The sequence below is a fragment of the Coturnix japonica genome, chromosome 1, assembly GCF_054131305.1.
Source record: "Coturnix japonica strain WE chromosome 1, WE-NBRP24, whole genome shotgun sequence".
Taxonomy (NCBI): Eukaryota; Metazoa; Chordata; class Aves; order Galliformes; family Phasianidae; genus Coturnix; species Coturnix japonica.
This window is the reverse complement of record NC_140663.1, coordinates 114,763,536-114,782,197: the sequence shown is the minus strand read 5'-3', so window position 1 is coordinate 114,782,197 and position 18,662 is coordinate 114,763,536. Positions and strand designations below refer to the sequence as shown.

Here is an 18,662-nt window from a genome sequence, read left to right as displayed (position 1 = left end):
GCTCCCACTAGACCTCAGTTTATTGCCATGTGATGTGCAGCCAGGCCCGTGCTGGGTTGGCAGCAGATTGGTCTTAATAGGGCAGTTTGCAGGCACATGGAGCATCGTGGTCACAATGTGACAGAAAGATGCTGAGTTTGTGTGAAGTAGCAAATGTTGGTTTTGGGTACAAATGAAAGCCGCCTTGTCATGCAGTTTAAGAGGTGAACTCTTCTGTGGCTAGAGAATAGATCATGGACATAAATAATGGCCTCATTTTACTCATTAAACCTGAAGCAATTAAGCAAACATAACGTGTCAATAGCACAACTCATCATCTTCAGGAGGAAATGAGTTACTGCTGTTGGAAAACGCAAATTTTTTTAAATTAGTTTAGTTGTTTCTACAAGGAAATCTTAATTAGTTGTATGTGATCATGATAGTGCAGGCCAGTTCCTGAGTGACTGCTATATGGCCTGTCCTTTAATATTTGCATATATGTGAGCACCTATTTTTAAACTCATCCTGGACCTTCTGTCTTTGAGATAGTTAGATTATTTCATGAACAGTGTCTGGTCATAGCACAGTGTTTATAAAACTTCATATTCAGCGCGCAGCATTTTCAGGGTAACGGCTAAAAGAAATTCCTCAACAATACAACTTATGCAGTAATGTTCACAAAATGCGCATAAGTCTTTTTTCTATATACGTAAATTCCATGTCATGATACCCACGAGTCTTTCAAGCTGTGCGTTTCAGTTTGATTATTCTTGCACTTACTGAATGGTTGAAGTTAGCCTTTGGCTTTGAGCCATTGTAGCATGCCTCAGGTGGTAAGTAAATTGCCTGCAAATGCGCAGCTTGCCGTGCCTTACTGCTTAAGTTATTCTTTGGAATAAATTTAGTCTCGTAATAGGCAGACGCATCACGAGGTAAAAAAAAAAAAAAAAGGCATTAGACGGGGACAAAATATTAGCCTCGTAAAATCCAAAGTTGAGTCACTTGTCTTTCTTAGAAAGTAATAAATAGTAAAATTAATGGCATACATCTGTGCTAAAGAGTTGTGCAGAGTATTAGCATGTTGCAGCAGACTGCTAAAGAAGTACACCTTTGCTAGTCCTGTGTTGGGGATGTGTTACCATCCAATGGTCATAATTGCTCCCCTTTTTCTTTGGAATGAAGAGGTGAGGTGCCTTAGAGATGTCTGCACCCAAAAAATCACCAGAGAATTAAGACATATTCATCCCATTCAATGGTAATGACAGTCTAGAGTGAGAGTGTTTTATAGTCATAGAGTCAATGCAGTACAATTCACGTGATGTCTTATTTTGAATCTGGTATTTCTGAAGTGTCACACTGGTGCCTCTTTTGGAACCAATGTGTTTTTTCCATCTAAAACACCCTTCAGTTACATGATTTGAAGTAGCTCAGCAACTACAATGAGAACATTTAACTTCTGCATAATAAACTTTGTTCTTCCAGAACATACATAGCAATGCACTCAACAAAGAAATCACTCAAGTATCAACCTTGGTTTATGTTGCAGTCGGATTACCTAATGATAGATGCCTTCATGCATTGTTCTCCTTACCTTTATTGCATTACAGTATATTTTGCTATCTTTGATATATGACTTCAGGTTTTAGAATGATCTATCATTTCTGATAGCACAAAGTTATTTATCAGTTGGCTCTTTAATGAGATTGTATACTATTATATCATTCCACATTCACTAAAATTGAAATGTATTTGTTAGTCTGTATCTCTGATTATTGTTGTGGATGTCAGATTCAATCTTACTAAAACAGTTGCTCTGATTTCTTTATTCACAGAACCATCAAATGGTTTGGGCTGGGACCTCAAAGCCCACCCAACCCCATCCTGTGCTAAAGGCAGGGCTGCCCCCCACCAACTCAAGCTGCCCAGAGCCTCATCCAGCCTGGTCTTGAACACCTCTATGGATGGGGTACCACAGCTTTTCTGGACACCTGTGCCAGCACCTTACACCCTTATAGTGAATAATTTATTCCTTATATCAAATCTAAATCTATCCTTCAATTTAGAACCGTTCCCCCTTGTCCTATGTCTACATGCCCATGCAAAAAGTCTTATATATTACAATTCTTGATACTTTACACCCAGAATGGAAAAGTGTAGTAATTAGTACCTTGTGATTTTCAAGCCTGGACTGTAAGAACATGCAGTCTGAGTAAGTAATACAATGTGAAGACCCTTGGAATCTAGTAGAAAATCTTTAAAATCTGTAATGTACTGGAACATGTGAACTTTGCATATTTTTTGGTAGTCCTCATTTCAGAACATCAGAGCATAGGTAAAAAATCATCTTGTAAAATATAAATCAGTAGGGCTTGAGCCAAATGAGCACATGGAATAATTTGCAACCTTAAGAAGCAGCGGATATAATGCATTGCATTTGTAGTGCTTTTTTTAGCTATCTCTTCCAAAACAGCATTAGCCTATTTAATAATAACAGAAAAGAATTGATCACTTGTAGTCCTTTTTGTTTAAGATTCACAAGTGTTTTAAGATCTATTTATTCATGTGGAACAATGATCTTCACAGGTAGCATTTTCCATATTGTGGCCATTAGCAACCACAGATGAATTTCATCATGCCACTCAAAAAATGTGGAGAGCTATGCAGAGTATTAGCCAAGTGAATTATGTCTAAAGGGAGGCTCTAAAAAGAAACTGAGTAATCACTGTGTTGTAACAACATAACACCTCAAATTAGACTTTTAGTTTGATGAACAGTGTAGGATAATGATTTATTATAAATACTAGAAGGCAGTGGCCTCCTCAGATGAGTTCTGGCTCAGTAACAGGATTTGCTGTAATCATTTTAGAATCATTTAGGATTTCACTTATATTCCTCTAGTGCTAAATTAGGTGCACATGTCTGCGTGTGTGCATTCAGCACATGAAACCCTCTCTAAATGGAGTTTGAAGGAGTTTTTTCTTTGCTCCCTTGTGTCAAGATGATCAAGCCTGCTTCAGCAATTTAGTAAGGAAAGATCACGTTGAGAAATTTCTCCAGACCTTCCCACAGTTTTCTTTCTATATAGGGGTTAAAGTAGTGTTCCTGCAGTTTCAGATGAAAGGCTTGTGTGGAGTTTTAGTGCATTACAGTACCAAGGATCTGAAATCCTGGTGCTAGAGCCAGTGGGCCTGTGAACTTGAATATGGTTTTGCAGTACAGCTTCTGATGTGCAAGTTACTCCACGTTGACAGTTGTACTTCATAATCTTAGAGGTCTTTTCCAGCTTTTATGATTCCAGGAACTCTTGAGCCATCTTGCTTTGGAAAAGTGCTATTTTATTCATTTTTCCATGTTTTCTTTCTTTTTCTTATTTCTCTTGGGGGAAAAAAAAAAGTGATGTTGGGAAAATGGCAGCAGAGCAATTGGTAATTCTTTATGTAAAGTTACATAGAAGCAGCAGTGTGTATAGGCAGAATACTTACTAGTGCTGCAGAGGGAAAAAAAAAATTGCTTATGAGCATAATATTTATGGCCAAAAATGGGCTAACATAATATATGACTGTAAACACATTTAAAGAAGGAATGAGTAAGTGTAAAAGAAATGTTGTGGTTTCTTAGTTAAAATCATATTTTGCAGAGTGCAGTGAGGTAGGGTTGAAAGAGCTACAAGGTTTGTTCCATTTGCTGTTATGTTCAGCACTCATACGCTTAATTTGGTACACTGAAAGAAAAATACAAGTTCTCTAGAATAATACAGCTTCTCATTTTATTTTGCTGCTTTATCTGAGCAGACAAATCTGGTAATTCCTTAAATGGGAAATTTGCCAGCTGAGAGAAACCTCGAGGGCAACAAATGGGCAGTGATGACAGAATGTTTTGAATGCTGGGAATGTTGTTTTGATTCCAGCTTGTTTAAAAATATATTTGTCTAGTGGAAGGTAATGCTAAACAGACAGATAACACAGGAGATTTCCTAGGCATTGCACATGTGCACACACGCAGCGTTTATGTTGTTTTCTTGGCTTTTGTTCTCTGTAGGCTTCACCCAGGTAAATCAAATTGCAAAAACTTTTAGTAAAAAATATATATAAGGGCAGGACACGAAACAATGAAATCAAAACAATTCTGCCTTAGGGCTGTAGAGGTTCCTTTATCTTACCCTGCCATGCTGAGGTACTGCAAAACATGTCTCACCTTTAGGAGGAGCATCCAGTAATGCAGTAATGAGGCGTAGGAATGAGGTGAAGCAAGGACATGGAAATGGCTGCCTTTGAGCTCAGTTTGCTTTACTAATGTGGTGTCTGCATGGGGGCCAGCTGTTTCTCTTGTTTTTTAGCTGCCGTAGATGTGTGTCTTTTACAGAATCATAGATTAACAGAATTACTCAGGTTGGAAAAGACCTTAAAGATCATCAAGTCCAACTGCAGCCTAACCATAGTACCCTAACTCTAACAACCATCTGCTAAATCATATCCCTGAGCACCACATCCAAACAGCTCTTAAACACATCCAGGGACAGTGACTCAACCACCTCCCTGGGGAGCCTATTGCAGTTTTAACACTGCTGCTATTGGTCAGAGCCATTTTTAAAGGAAACTGGAAAGCCTAAATTAGGATTAAGAATGCTGCATTTTAAATATTGGCCAAAAATAAAAATAAAAAAGGCATCAGAACAAGGGCAGTCTTCTCTTCTGTTTCCCACATTTTTGTTCTGGCAGCAAATGAATTGACTGAGGAAGGTTCTTGTCCCCTGTGTGTGCACATGCGCCTACTGTACTCCTAAGGTTTAATTGATGACATTGTCACTCTTAACCTAATTTGTTCACTATAATATAGGTTAGTTTAAACACTTTTTAACACCCTCTGAACTATTTTAATCAGAATCATTTTGGCATCAGCAGTTATTCCACAGATACTGAGGGGCAGAGGTGTTCAGCAGGAGTGTAAGAGAAGAGTGATTACAACAAGCAAGAGAATAAGTCTACACCAGTGAAGCCCCAGCCAGAACAAGAGGCATGACTGCAGCTTGAAATTACAAACTGCAGTGGATTGAATGGGGAATTTGGATAGACTTACTGCTACCCTGGTAAAAATTAACTTCTCATGCCCCATTCTCCAAAATTTCTTAGCAGAGGTACTCAGCCTCTGAGGCTTGGCCTCATCATTGTCCTAAATAATTTCATAGTGACTGTGATGCCTTGCATCTCACTGAAACATTTATGTGCAAAGCAAACAAAATCTGTAAAAAGAAATGCAAAAAAACTATTAACGTTCCTTCTTTGTTGCTGATGTCTTTGGTGAAATTTGTCCTTGGCTTTGCTGAATCTTTTTTTACTATTAGATGGTTCTTCTGCCAGTGCAAGAAAGATACTTATTCTAAAGAAGACTGAATATTCACGTAATCTAGCTTTAGGCATCAGCATCTATGTACATATACATAGAATCAAAGTTAAGTGGTGTGAACATCTTTGACATGTGTTGTCATGAAATAAAAAGGTTCTGTTTTGTTTAATACAGCACAATAAAAGCAGACACATTTCTGTGCAAATAGCTGTTCGCACTTCTCATGGTTTTCCCAATTTTCAGAAATAGAGTTTAGTTTCTAAAACGAAAACGTAACTTCTAGACTTGCAGGTTGCTTCCCTTTTGTATTGAAGTCAATGATCCTTGCAATTCCTAGACCCTAAAAATAACTTAGTGCTGATTGTAGGTAGCGTCACCCACTGGCTGCGCAAAATTCAGTGCTTTAAAATTTGTGTTGAAGATCCAGTGTTACATTAGGAGATAGATAAGACTGTAAGTAGCCTTTGCTGTCATTCAGATTATTATCCTGATCTGTATGATTTTCATAGGGTCTTAATTGTAAGCTGTAGCGTTTGTAAAAGCAGATCTAAAGTTTACTGAACAGAGAATTTATTAAATGCAGTTGGTGTACAGATAAGCATAAAACACCGTGAGACACTAAATGGCGCTGGAAGTTATTTAATAAGCATTTTCCCTTTTCCAGTCTAAAACTCATTAGTTCTTGGTTGTTAAAGAAATGATGTTTCCAACAACAGAATCAGGACTTTTGGACTTCCATGCTGGAATAGCAAACCTTCAGGAGAAGCAAACTAACTTCGCAGTTTTCCAGTTTTCAAATCTTTCTCCCTTCCCAACAAGTTTAATGAATTAGCCGAATTTTCAAGTTTCCAATTGTGTGATTTTGTCCTTTTTTTTTTTTGTTTGTTCTGATACTTGATGAAGGTATTTTGTAATGCCTTTGGAACATACTTTACAAACTTCGCAGTGTCTGAACATAGTGTAAGACAGAGAATATAAAATATGAACTGGCTAAGTAATTTAAATAACCAATTAATAGTGCTACGAACCTGACTACGTGTGACCTTTCACAAAAGAACCAACTAGAGAGTTGTTACAAATCTGTGGGCTTTGCTTGCTAAAATATCTCTTAATGTAGATGGAAAAATATAATGCACCAAAGGTGTTTGGTTCATACTGTTCATGGTATGTACATGATGTACATGAAGAGACAATGCTCATATTCATTGCAAAGATGTATCCCAGTCTCATTCTACAAACAAACTGTTCTTATATGTGCTAGTCAAAAGAGATGAACTTGATATCACAGTAGAGGTATGGATACCCATTTACTCCTCTAAATTATATGACTATGGGGCAGCTAGTGCCAACCACCAGGTTAGCAGATTAATCCATCAACTGGACCACAATTTAGAGCAGTTATTTCCTGTAACACAGAGATGATAATTTTGGCATCTTTTTTTTCCTGGAACTTCACTTCTGCTGGAGGCTCTTACAATATTTTATTGAAAGGTTCCAATGTGGTGAAATATTTGGGCTCTTGGCCAGCTCAAAGGTTTGAGTTACTTAGACCAAGAAACTGCCAGACTGGTTTTCTTTACACCGACACTCTGTTACATTTGTGAGTAGTCTTTTTTTATGGGAGTTTTAATGGTGATGGGTCTTTTTTTGATGGTGATTGCTATTGTTTTGTTTGTTGTTTGATTTGTTTTTGTCTGCAATTTTGAATTGGCCAGATTTTCCTCAGCCTTATTTTCTGCAGTTTAACTCATGTTCCTGCTCTTTGTTTAATTCAGTATATTTCTTTAGCCAGTATTCTGGGGTGTATTTTTAATACCCAGACAAGTATAACTTATCACCACATGCCAGGCATTTTAATCCAGGGAGAATTGTAATTCACGTAGTTAAACTGTGAGTAATTTAATATAAACAGCTCTTACCACTATAGCTCTACAAATGATTGAAGTGAAGGAAAAAGGTAAAGTCAAAATTTGCAGTACAACAAAGTTGCTCTGTCTACAATCATACATATCTTATCTGTAGCAATAGCTGCTTAATCAGCACAAACTTATCATAAGCAGAATGTACATCTCCTGTTTGATGTTTTTAAGACCTTTGGTCTTAGTGAGTTCAATATGTAAGTTTGTGTTCTTAGTTTTTTATTAAATTCCTTCTTTTCTATGTAAATAACATAGCAAGCATATGTTATTTTAACATGAAGAGATTATTATCATAGGATAATGAGGTGATTCAGGTTTGGAAAGGATGTTGAGAGATGTCTTGTCCAATACCTGACTCAGAGCAGGGCCAGCTCTGGGGTCAGGCCATGCTGCTCAGCTCTTGGTCCGGTCAGGGCTTGAAATGTCCAAAGACGGAGATAGCACAGAAGTGTTCTTGCAAAAAAAAAACACTCAATACTCAATATAAAAATCTAATTTTTAGATAGCTATTACAAATAATTACGCTTTTTGAAGATGAGATCGCTTCTGCCATGCTTTATATAACAGCTCTTTATTTGCACTCCAAATACTGTCTGCATTTTTGCAGTGTCTGACTGCTTAGCCTGCCATGCTTTTCCAAGTGTACCCTAGCTGAAGGATGACTCCAGCTGTAAGTCTTATTCTCAGATGATTCCTCTCTTCTCCTCAAACTCTTTTTTTCCTATTTCTATTTTAAAGAAAGGATAATAATAGTCTAGTGCAACTATCTTAACTACAGTGCCACTGTATTGCTGCCACTGGCTTAATATAAAGAGAAGAATCTGTTGATGTAATAATTTTGGAAGTGATTTAAAGAGATATTATTTACCTCATGAATTAAAGAACTATCTCGAATTGGAAATAGTACCGAGGAAATGCAGCTTTACTGGCAATACAGCTGGCTTTTTCTTAAAGCATCTGAATGAAGATGATGTTATATTCCCTGCCTTGCTTCACTTCATGACTGTGATCTGTATTATTAGAAGTGACAAAAAGCAGGGGAAGGTTTTTCAAGGTGTTATGTTCTGTAGATCAGATCTGGTGTTTGTGCTGCTTAGTTCTGCTCTGTTTTAAAGGAGTGTTTGTAAATAGGAGTGTGATGCTGTGACTTTACGCATTTATTGCAAAACAACAAGCAGGGGAGATGGAGCTCAGAAGAAACAGGCAGGCTTTGGCTGTTGGGAAGCTGGCTCAGGCAGTGCTGGTGTCTCTGGAACGAGTTTCCCAGTTTCAGGCTGGAGGGAATGAGTGGGTGGAGAGTGCGTGGAAACTTGAGATTGCTGATGCTGGGTTCACATGAAACCTCTAGCAGCTTAGCATCTAATAACCTGCTAGGTGCTTTACCAGACACCCTCAGCACCTGCAGTTGTCTTTTCAGAAGACTAACCAGGTAATGTCCGAATAGCTGCCATCCATTAGCCACATTCTGAGACTGGTGGTCAGTCTGTGAGCACTAGAAGAGCTGGCTGATTCAAGCTAGATCAGCTCGTTTCTGATCCCCACATGACTGTATTTCAACCGTATAATTCCTTCTTATACATTAAACTGCAGCTTTTGTAGTCACTCATTGGAATTGAGCTTATATCAGCGTCTGACTTTCCAGTCAAAAGGATGAGACCATGTGTAGCTGGGTAAAAGATGACAGGACGGAAGGTTGTCTAAGCTTGAACGTGGTTGGAGCATAGTTGGTAGTTGACCCGCTATAAATAAAATGTAAAATTTGAGCAACAATTAGAGGGGTTGTGCTTATCTTATTACTTAGCTCTGATAGAATCTGTGTAATCTCCTGGGAAATGGAACAAAATCCAAACCAAGGGCAGACTTCTTTCTGAAGAAGAAAGTGAAATCTTCCACAAAGACACATGCAGTAACCAGTATTTCAGTCCCTGTAGAGAGCTCCCTGTATTGGAAAGGATAACCACAGGGATGCAATGATAAAATTGTTTATGCTACAACACTGGAATATTCTGCCCAATAATTATTATTATTTTACCTATCTTCATAAGGTTTCTTTAGCAGCTTGCAAAATGAGTAGTTCTACAGCAGCACGCTCTTCAGCATTTCGTGTCTATTTGCATATAATTCAAAGTGTTTTAAAATGTCTTTGGTTACTTTTCATTCACGAGGATGTACAAAAAGTAAATGTTGGCTCGGCTGGTGCTACTCAGCCCATCTTCAGGAGGAATACACTGAAAACTGTCCACTGATCCAGACTTACAGAAACTTGAATAGCTGGAAAGCTGCCAGTAGTTCTTCCAGTGTTTGTGTGTTTCCCTGTTATTTTAGGCACCGTGCAGTTCCACAACGTATTATTTCTTTTCTGTTTTCCTCCTGATAGCTCCAGTGTTGCACTTAGTGGGCTATTCAAACAAATAACATTCTTCGGCCCTGTGAACTTGCTGTATGAGTGTTTTTCTCCCTGCTCTAAATCATGCAGATTTTCCATTGCAAAAATTTCCCAGATAAGGAATGAACCAAAACATTGGCTTGAAAAATATTATTAGTCAAATGGGTCCATAGTAGCGATGATTCAGTCATCTGTCAGTCTGATAAATGGATTAGTGTAAGAGGTGTTCCAGTGGGGAAATGCAGCCCATAGAGCTTCTAGCTAATTATATTTAAGTTGTTTAGTACTGCTGGGAAGCAGCATCTAGGCAATTACTGAAAGCTTTGATGCAGTGTGCACTATTAGAGTGTGCGTTCAGAAACTCATTACCCTTTCGTGCTTGTGCTGGATGGATTCTAGGAAGCTGATGTGAAACAGAGAGCAAGAATCAATAACTGAAAAGGCATTTTAGTTAGCTTCTGGTCCATTTCCTGATTCAGCAGCTTGCAGCCTCAAATGTTTCATACATTTGCTGCAGTATAATGGGAAAATGTGACTTAAATATATTAATTACCATATACATGCGCCTGCTTGTAGTGACAGCAGCTGAAGGTTCTCCCTAGATAAAGCAACAGAAGTCCCTTTGGGGACAGGAGCCCCCGCAGATGCCCACATTGTGCCTGGAGCAGCTGCCCTGCCTGCCCCTGGGACACTGGCTGCAGCCATTTCTCCCTCTGCCTGACCTTGCAGTGGTTATTTATGCCTCTGCAGCAGCAAGATTATATTACTGCCATGTCCGTCATAGCCTACCTTCATGATTTCTTGGAAACTACAGCTCATCCAAAACAACGCCAGTGATAGTGGTTACACATATTAAATCCCACTTAAGAAAACTATGCTAGCTCTGTCTTCTCTGCAGGCTGCAATTCCCATTACTGATGCACTTCTAGAAAGCTGTACACGCTCTGCGTCATTCTGATGGGGAAAACAATTCATTTCACATGCTGTTCAGCGGTTGGGTACATATAAGATGTGCATGCTAATAGTAATGCACTATTTGTAAAACTAGGGGCCAAAATAGTGTGTTTTTATTTTAAACCCTCACTTACTAATCAGTTTCTGGTAATTGTAGGGACGATGCAGAGGAGACAACATTTCATTTTTCCTGTTTCTTCTACTTCTCAACTTTTATCTAAGGTTGAGCTAAATAGACAGCTCTGAAGGTGCTAATTCTTTCCCACCTACCTGCCACATCACAGTTATAATAATTAAGTGCATTTCTTTATTTCTCCATGCTGTGCTTTGTGTTTTACATTTCATAAAGTTAAGCAGAAATCCAATAACTTACTACCAAGAGACAAGTTTGTTGTCTTGTGTTGTGGATTTGTTGTTTGTTTGTTTTTTTTTTAATCTGGACTTCTTAATTAGAAAAAAAACACATTTGTTCTGCTTGAGGGTTGCTAAGACAAACATTGTACTAATTGATACGTATGTATTTTTCTGGAATAAAAAAATCTTGCCAGAACATCATGGTGTGTGCTGCTGTAGGTCTCAGCACCCATGAATCCATGTACTATAAAGAATATTCTTACAGTAGCAAGCATGTGCTGTATCCATACCTGCCTTGGCGGCTGGCTGACAGGTGAGCATTCCATAAGTCCATTGATCGAGCTGGAAGTACTGGCCTTCCAAACAAAGTGTGCATATCTCCTGCCTCTAACAGTATTATGCATGACAGTGGAATATCTACCACACCAAAATATGCTGAGGAAACAGAGACTGGAGCTGGCAAAGCACAGACAGAGCCTTCACAGTGGTAGCTAGTTCCAAGAGTTGGTGCTGTAACTCTGCCTTCCAGTCTGGCTTTAAGGTTGGTTTACGCAGTTACTCTTTGGGATGTTAACAGTTTTTCTGATGATAAAGAGCCTGCATAAAAAGAATGGCAGGGTAGAGCCAAAGCAATGATACCAGGCTTCTGCAGTTCATAATTTTATGATGTCCACTGGCTTTGAAAGAGAGTTACTTGAGATGAAACATGAAAAGAATTTCTCCTCGCAGTGGAGGCTGCAAGTGGAAGTTTTATGTTCCCTAGAGACACTTGCTTCAAAGTGTAAGCCCAAACTCTGTGAAACTGCGCCCAAATGAGTGAAATATTCTGGGGAGAGGCTCTCGGGGCCGAGTATTTTAAGATATTCTGGAAATATAGGGGTTATTTCTGGGGTTTCTTTGTTGCTTTCTCTCAGATTTTACCATGGGAAAACTTCTTGCGCTAGTATTATAATGAATATTTATTTCAAAGTTGACTCTCTGATTTCTTACTGACTCATGATTTTGCTTCCTTTATCTTATTTCCCTTCACCAGCCATCTGTGATAGATTTAAAATACAAAAAAAACCACCTCTTCTAACTTCCTTTGGAGGAGGAGTCTGTAGGGAAAGGGTTGATACGTAAGTATCAAGAGAGAAAATAATTTCCGTCACAGCGAGCCATCAAATAGTATTTATTTACTCATTGGAACCTTAGGGCAAATAAATTAATATGCAGGCATTGTGTGGGTGTTTCTGAATAGACATTGAACTTCCAGTGCATACATATTCTGTTAAAACACATCAGAGAGAGCCGGCATATTATGTTGAAAGTGGTGGTTCAGGTTTGGGCTCCACGTCTGCAGGTTTTTCTCCATGATTCTTGTAGCGTGGTTGAATTGCTGCTTGTGTCCCCGAGGTGAGCACTTCTGTTCTACCATCCTGATGTGATTATGTGATTGATGTTCTGCACATCAGTGCAGAAGTTTTGTAAATGCTGAAATCTTTTCTTCACCAAATTGTCCACTTTTTAGGAATTGCTTTCTTTTTCAAACATCTTTAGAAAGGACATTTTGGTTTACTTGGTTTACTTGGCATAGTTATTGATGTCCTGACGGAATGTACCATATATCCCAGTCTTCCTGTGAGCCTGATCCCCTAGGGGTTGTTTGAAAATATTAAAGCTGTTTGTCAAGTTGAAAGAAAGCAAAATATTCATGTTGCACACTAGGTATCCTGTACTTCTTTTACAGAGATTGATAGTGAAATCTCTCAAAAATGCTTTTGTAGTTCAGTGAGTGTTGAAGGCAGCCCATTTGTCATTTAAATTCTCCCGTGCCTTTAAAATTCAGAAAGGAGGAGGGATAATAAATTACTCACCCAATTAATGCTTTTTTAGTACAGAATGATGTTAGAGAAAACTGCTGAAAGAGAAAAGTAATGTTGTCTGGTAAAAATAAATAAAATTATGTAGGTGAAGCTGCACAGAATAGCACTTAACCAGGAATCAGATTGGAAACATATTCTGGTATCTAAATCTATTTAGAAGGATTTAGTAGGTCTTACAAAAACATCTTCCTAAAGGTTGTGACTGCTGTAAAGTCAAAAGTGAGTCGGGTGATTTTGCCTCTTGGTACCTGCACAGCAGGTGTCCTGTAAATCTGGCCTCTAGTTTCAGTTTCCTAAACTCATACGGGTCCCTGCAAAAAGGATCTTAGGAAGGAAGCCTACACACCAAGCAACACATCAGCACAGAATTTCATCCGTTGCCTTCTAAGGGCAGCACCAAGCTCAGATTGCTCTGCAGTGGGTGCCGTGTTGCTGACTGAGCTCTCAGTGCCACCCTGCTGTCTGGCAAGACCAGGCCCAAGTCCTGCCATGTCTTTGTGGCTGCTCATTCACCAGGAGCAATCTCACAGCACAGGAGGTTCTCCTGTAACCTGGTGGCTGCTCCCCCAATTACAGGAGAAGAGGTCTGAGGCCAAACATCTGTGGTCTTGCCTTAGATTGGTACCCCAATACTAGCATTTGTGTTGATTGTATTGATGGGAGTTGATGCTCTCATTTGCTGTGGTTTTGCTTCATTCAGGTATGGAGTATTGGCAAGGAAAGAGTGTCATCTTAACATTGCTCAGCTTAGTTTTGTGTTTCCAGAAGTAGTGCATCACCCAAGGTCAAACCATATGTATGAGATTCAGTCAGACAAAAAGAATGACATTTTTAAGTCTTGTTTTTGGTTGATATTTAAGCATGGTTAGTCTGTGTGGCAGTTTAAGACACAGCAACAGCAGAAAAGATGTCTAAAATAACACTTGCTGTATCTTTTCTGATCCTTGATTAAGCTCTGTTGTCATCATAGAGAGGTTCAGTGTGCCCTTGCATCCATTTCTGACTGTTTCTTTTCCTTCTCGTGTTCCCTTTCCTGGGAGCAGCTTCCATTTGCACACCAGACAGAGGGACAAGGTTCAGCATGACTGCAGCACTTCTCTTTGAGCTCAGGCTGGAAGCTGGTGGCCCAAGTCACGGTGATGCGCATGAACGAGACATTTGGTACCAACAGAGTGCTGTTGTTCAATGCTCAGCGCCTATAGAACTGAGGCCCAGACTGAGCAAGCAGCAGTCACGCTGTAGTCGTCTCACCAGTGACCATGAGGGAGAGAGTAACCACCACAATTTGGTTTTGACCACGTCCTTTCAGCTCAGTGAGCAGCATACTACTTCCTAAATTAGCAGCCAGAGTATTACTCACAGCAGGATATATTCCACCTGTCTCTGAGAAGATGTTTGCAATTCTCTGACTCCACATATAGCCCGAATGCAGACATGCTCCCTTGCTGTGTGTGCATTTATGTGTCTCCAGGAACGTGCTGGAGCCAGTGGCATAGCATTGATGCCACTTGTCTCCCTTCAGCACTGCTGCTGCAAAGCTAGTTGGTAGCTGCAGATGATAGGATGTTTCACATATGATCAGAGAAGTGTGATTACATCACCTGATTTCCTTCCTCTGAATTACAGACTTTGCCCTTTGTGTGAAACCTAGTAGCTCGTGTTTGACTGCAGAATGGCTTGTGTTTGCACCTGAGTTCATCTTCTCAAAAAGTCTCACCAGACAGACCCTCTACCAACAAATGGAGGATCTCTGCATTCTCCCTCCCTCTGATAGCCACACTAATGGTTAATCACAAGTGATGATAAGTACATGCTTTATATCTCATTTGAACTTGGCCTCAGCTTCCATGTAGTGATTTGTTTTATACATACCCTTCTGTGCTAGATTCACATACCAGTTGGTTCTTACTGTTTTCTCCATGTGAAAATACTTACATGCTGTAATCAGACAATTTATCGTTTTTTTTTCTTTTTGATAAACTGCAGGTTGAACTCTCTGAATGTTTCATACTAAAGTATTTTCTTCATCCCTCTAATCATTTTTGCAGCTGTTTTCTGTGATCTTTGGGGTTTTTTTGCGCTTTTTAAATTATGGAGATCTGACTCCAGAGTGTGTGTATATATATATATATATATATATACTGAATACTATATACTATATACTGTATACTATATGCTATATACTATACTGTGTTGGTAAATGAAACAAATAAGAACACATCCCAAATGATTTAGGAGTCTAATCAGAACAGAAAGAATTAAATGTGTAGACAAAATAATACTTCACTTTACAGCACAATATAAGCCTTTATCTTGTATTTTACAGTGTTCACTAAACCTCATGAATCGTGCAGAAGCCATGAGATGAGCCAGTTGTCTTCATAGTATTTCTCTCCAGAATGGCCCCTATGTGCTAGCTGCTGTTGTATACCATCATGTCAGAGTACTGAATAGAACTAATTTTAATACATTGATGCTCTTAACTATTTTCCCATAAGACGTGAAGTTGTAACAGCAAAATCCTCTAATTATTATTGGGATTTTCAGATTGCATATTTACACAGTGTTACTTTCTTGCATACGTTTTATTTTGCATATATACATAACATGCTCCACAGAAAAATAAGAAGGGAAACATTTCCAAAATAAGATGGAGAGACAATGATAGTCATCTCAGAATGTCATCTGAGAATTAGATGGGCAAGTGTGTAGGTAGAGGTCAACAAACTCAGAAAAAATACAGGCTTCTAGCTGATGAATTATTTGTCATAGTTAAATCATCGTTTCTTGTCCCTTGTAAAGTCATTCAGCTCTGATTAGAATAGGTGTATTTCTTTCTCATGTGAATAGTTGTATTTGGTTAGCTGGTGTACTTGTCTCATGGTGATGCAAATGAGAACATGTTGTAGTACTACAGACTGAGAATTAGATTTATAAAAGCTTCTCCTTATGATGCTTTAAAATATGTTATTTGTTTAATTGACTGTATTATCAAATAATCCTTAATGTATAGTTTTAAGAGCTGATAGGCATTTGTGTGGAAGAGTATAATTAATTTAAGAAGTCTCCAATGAATATCTTACTTCACTTTACAGCATTTAATTATTATATTATATAGACAAAAACTGAGCATAAGATATAAAGCTTGAAATACAAGAGTATGAAGCTAGTGAAGATACACTGCAGGTGAACTGCAGAGGAAATATTAAATAAGGATTTTTTCTTTGTGTTCAATGGCAGACGTAGAAATCTGCAAACAGGTTTACTGTTGCAGGATGCTGGACTGTCTTTCATGTTTGATTTTCACAAGTGCTTTGCCTGCCTCCAAAGTGCTACATTACTTGGCCTACTTATTTGTTTTTGCACAGAAATCAATTTCCACTGGAAATTCTCTCAAAGACCACTTCTGTGTGCTGTTCTGAGGCACTGAACTACCTTTTAAGTACCTTGTTCAGCTTTCCTTCCCTAGCCCATGAGCTCAATGAATGTCTTGCTGATGTTATACTCGATCAAAGATGCTGAAAATTATTGAGCCAGGTTCAGTGTGCATTAGGTTCCAGGAAGAGTGCACTGCTTTGCAAAGCACTTGGATGCTTGGGGTCACTGGGTCTTGCTCTTTCCTCTCTCTTTCTGTCATAGATGTTGGCTTTTTTCCCCATATGGTCCTGCCAGAGCTTCTAATTTGGCAGACAGTACATTGATGAATGCCAAAAGAGAAAGGGGTCTAATACTCTTGTTTTGATGGGGTGATACGAAGTGGCTTGAATGGTGCCTCTCTCCCTCATTGCAGCCCTCTCCGTTGTCAGATGTGGTGATCTCCATGCTAACTCCAACCCCCAGACTCCCGACAGCAGCCTGTGAGGAGCAGCATTCAGCAGCTCAGGGGTCTCACAGCCAGGTAAGCCAAAGGATTTGTCTCACATGGCCTTACCTTGGCGGCATGGTCTTTTGGACAACCTTTCTTTTTTTCCCGGTAAACATGCAGCTCAAGCTGTCATAAGGTTTTATTGGCATTTGTATTGCATTGTTTCTGTGCTGTGAATATTGTATTACTACTTTCTAAGTCCATATTTTCTGTGCACCATTCATTCTCTGGGTATAACCTGCCATCGTTTTTTCTCAGTGCATAAGTCACCTTTGCTGCAGTACACTTAACAAACACATCTTACAAAGCAATCCATATCTAAGTAACCACTTTGCCAATCAGCCAATTTTTGTGTCATAATTGCTATCAGCAGTGTTATATGTTTAAGTTTATGTTGGTAACGATACTCTTAAATAATGCTGAACTAGTACGGGATAGTTTCATTAAGTAATGTAGAGCATTCTTCTTCAATTATTATTTTCTGTAAAAAAAAACTCCTATTTCTCATATGCCTCAATCCATTTAACTCATCTTTTGATGCTACTGATAATTTAGAGAGCAGATTTCTTAATCCTGAATGTTGTGTGTCCTTAAGCTCTGTGCCTTTCAAATATCTCTGTTTCACCTATGAATTTTAGTCAAAAATAGTTACTTCGTAACTTTACCAGATTATTGAATCCTACCTTTGTGTTTTATTGACCAAATTTCTATAAAATGGCATTGACTGGTGTTGACTGTTTATTCATGTCATATTCCGAGGAATTTATCAGTTCACTGGTTGTTTTACCTGAGTGGCTTAGAACTCTATAACTACTGAGATCATATTGCTTTCCAGCTTCAAATACTGTCAGAAAATACTACAGTCTCACTGAATTTCTTTGGTGTTCCAGAATGCATTGAAAATTAGCATCATAAAAATGATACTCTCACAAACACTTTTCAGACTCTAAGGCACAAATTATCTGTTTTGTGTGCTGGTTTAAAGTTGTCTTTAACATTAATTTTGGTTACTAATGGCCTCGTCATCTGTTAAAATGCTTTTTTCTACTTACAGGGAAGACTTTTTTTTTTTCTTTTTTTCATTGTTTTTTTTTGTTTTTGTATAGTATGTTTTTACTCTTTTTAACCATGAATCAGAAGTTGGAGACTACGTGTTTTCTTTAGCCAATAATTTCCTATCAAATAAATTGCATTTGATTTTCCTTTTTAATATGCATTTCATTTATGGCCTTAACACAACCAAAGTGTGGTTTCTAACTGTTTTAGTAGTGGCTTTGATCCCTGCTGGTAGTAAGCAAGGAAGAGTCCTTCCACATTTTCATCCCTGTACCTTCTCCAGGAGTCCTTTTGCAATTACTTTCATGTATTACAAATACTTTTCTATGAAATAAATCACCCAGTTCTCTAATAATGTTTGGTGCTTTCCTTTGTCTCATCTTACCAACAGTACATCCTCCTGGGATCCGCTAGCATTATCATTTATATGTATTCAAGATCTTGAGCCTTTGGCTTATCAATAACTTTGAGAGATAACGGTGCCTTTAGTGTAGCATATCATCCTCTATTTCTTTTTTCTCCAACTATACAAAGAATCTCTCAAATAAGACCTTACAGCCTATCTTGTTTGTTTCTCAGGCCTCTGGTCCTTCCTTCTGTAGAGGTTGCCATGTGTAAGACTGAGCTTTAATGCATCCATTTCTGTAACTCTTACCGGTTTATTTAGAAGCCTTTTGCCTGCCCTAGCTTTTCCAATGATAACCATATGCCATTGCAATTAACCTTATTTTGTAAATATGACTCCTTCTCTCCACGGATATTAGTTTCTAAAGACTAGAGTCTTGTAAGTTTTTCACCAGAAGCATAACCATTGTCAGCATTTGAGCTTTTTGTTTTCGGGCACTTCCAAGATAAGACAGATTCCCAGGAAAATATTTGTATAAGTTTTTGGGTTTTTTTTTACTTATATACATTAACTCTATTTTATATATGGCCCAGAC

At 38.5% G+C, this 18,662-nt stretch overlaps 1 protein-coding gene across 9 annotated transcripts in view; it reads left to right on the top strand.

The window, feature by feature from the left end:
* TBL1X (transducin beta like 1 X-linked) overlaps nt 1-18,662 on the top strand; it is a 190,131-nt gene that overhangs the window by 87,433 nt on the left and 84,036 nt on the right. For 7 of the 9 annotated variants that reach the window (XM_085532138.1, XM_085532153.1, XM_085532130.1 and 4 more), the window contains one exon: nt 16,591-16,698. The exons of the other annotated variants lie outside the window; for them this stretch is intronic. The gene's annotated coding sequence lies outside the window, so the exon portion shown is untranslated. The remainder of the gene's footprint in view (nt 1-16,590; nt 16,699-18,662) is intronic. 9 annotated transcript variants of the gene reach the window in all.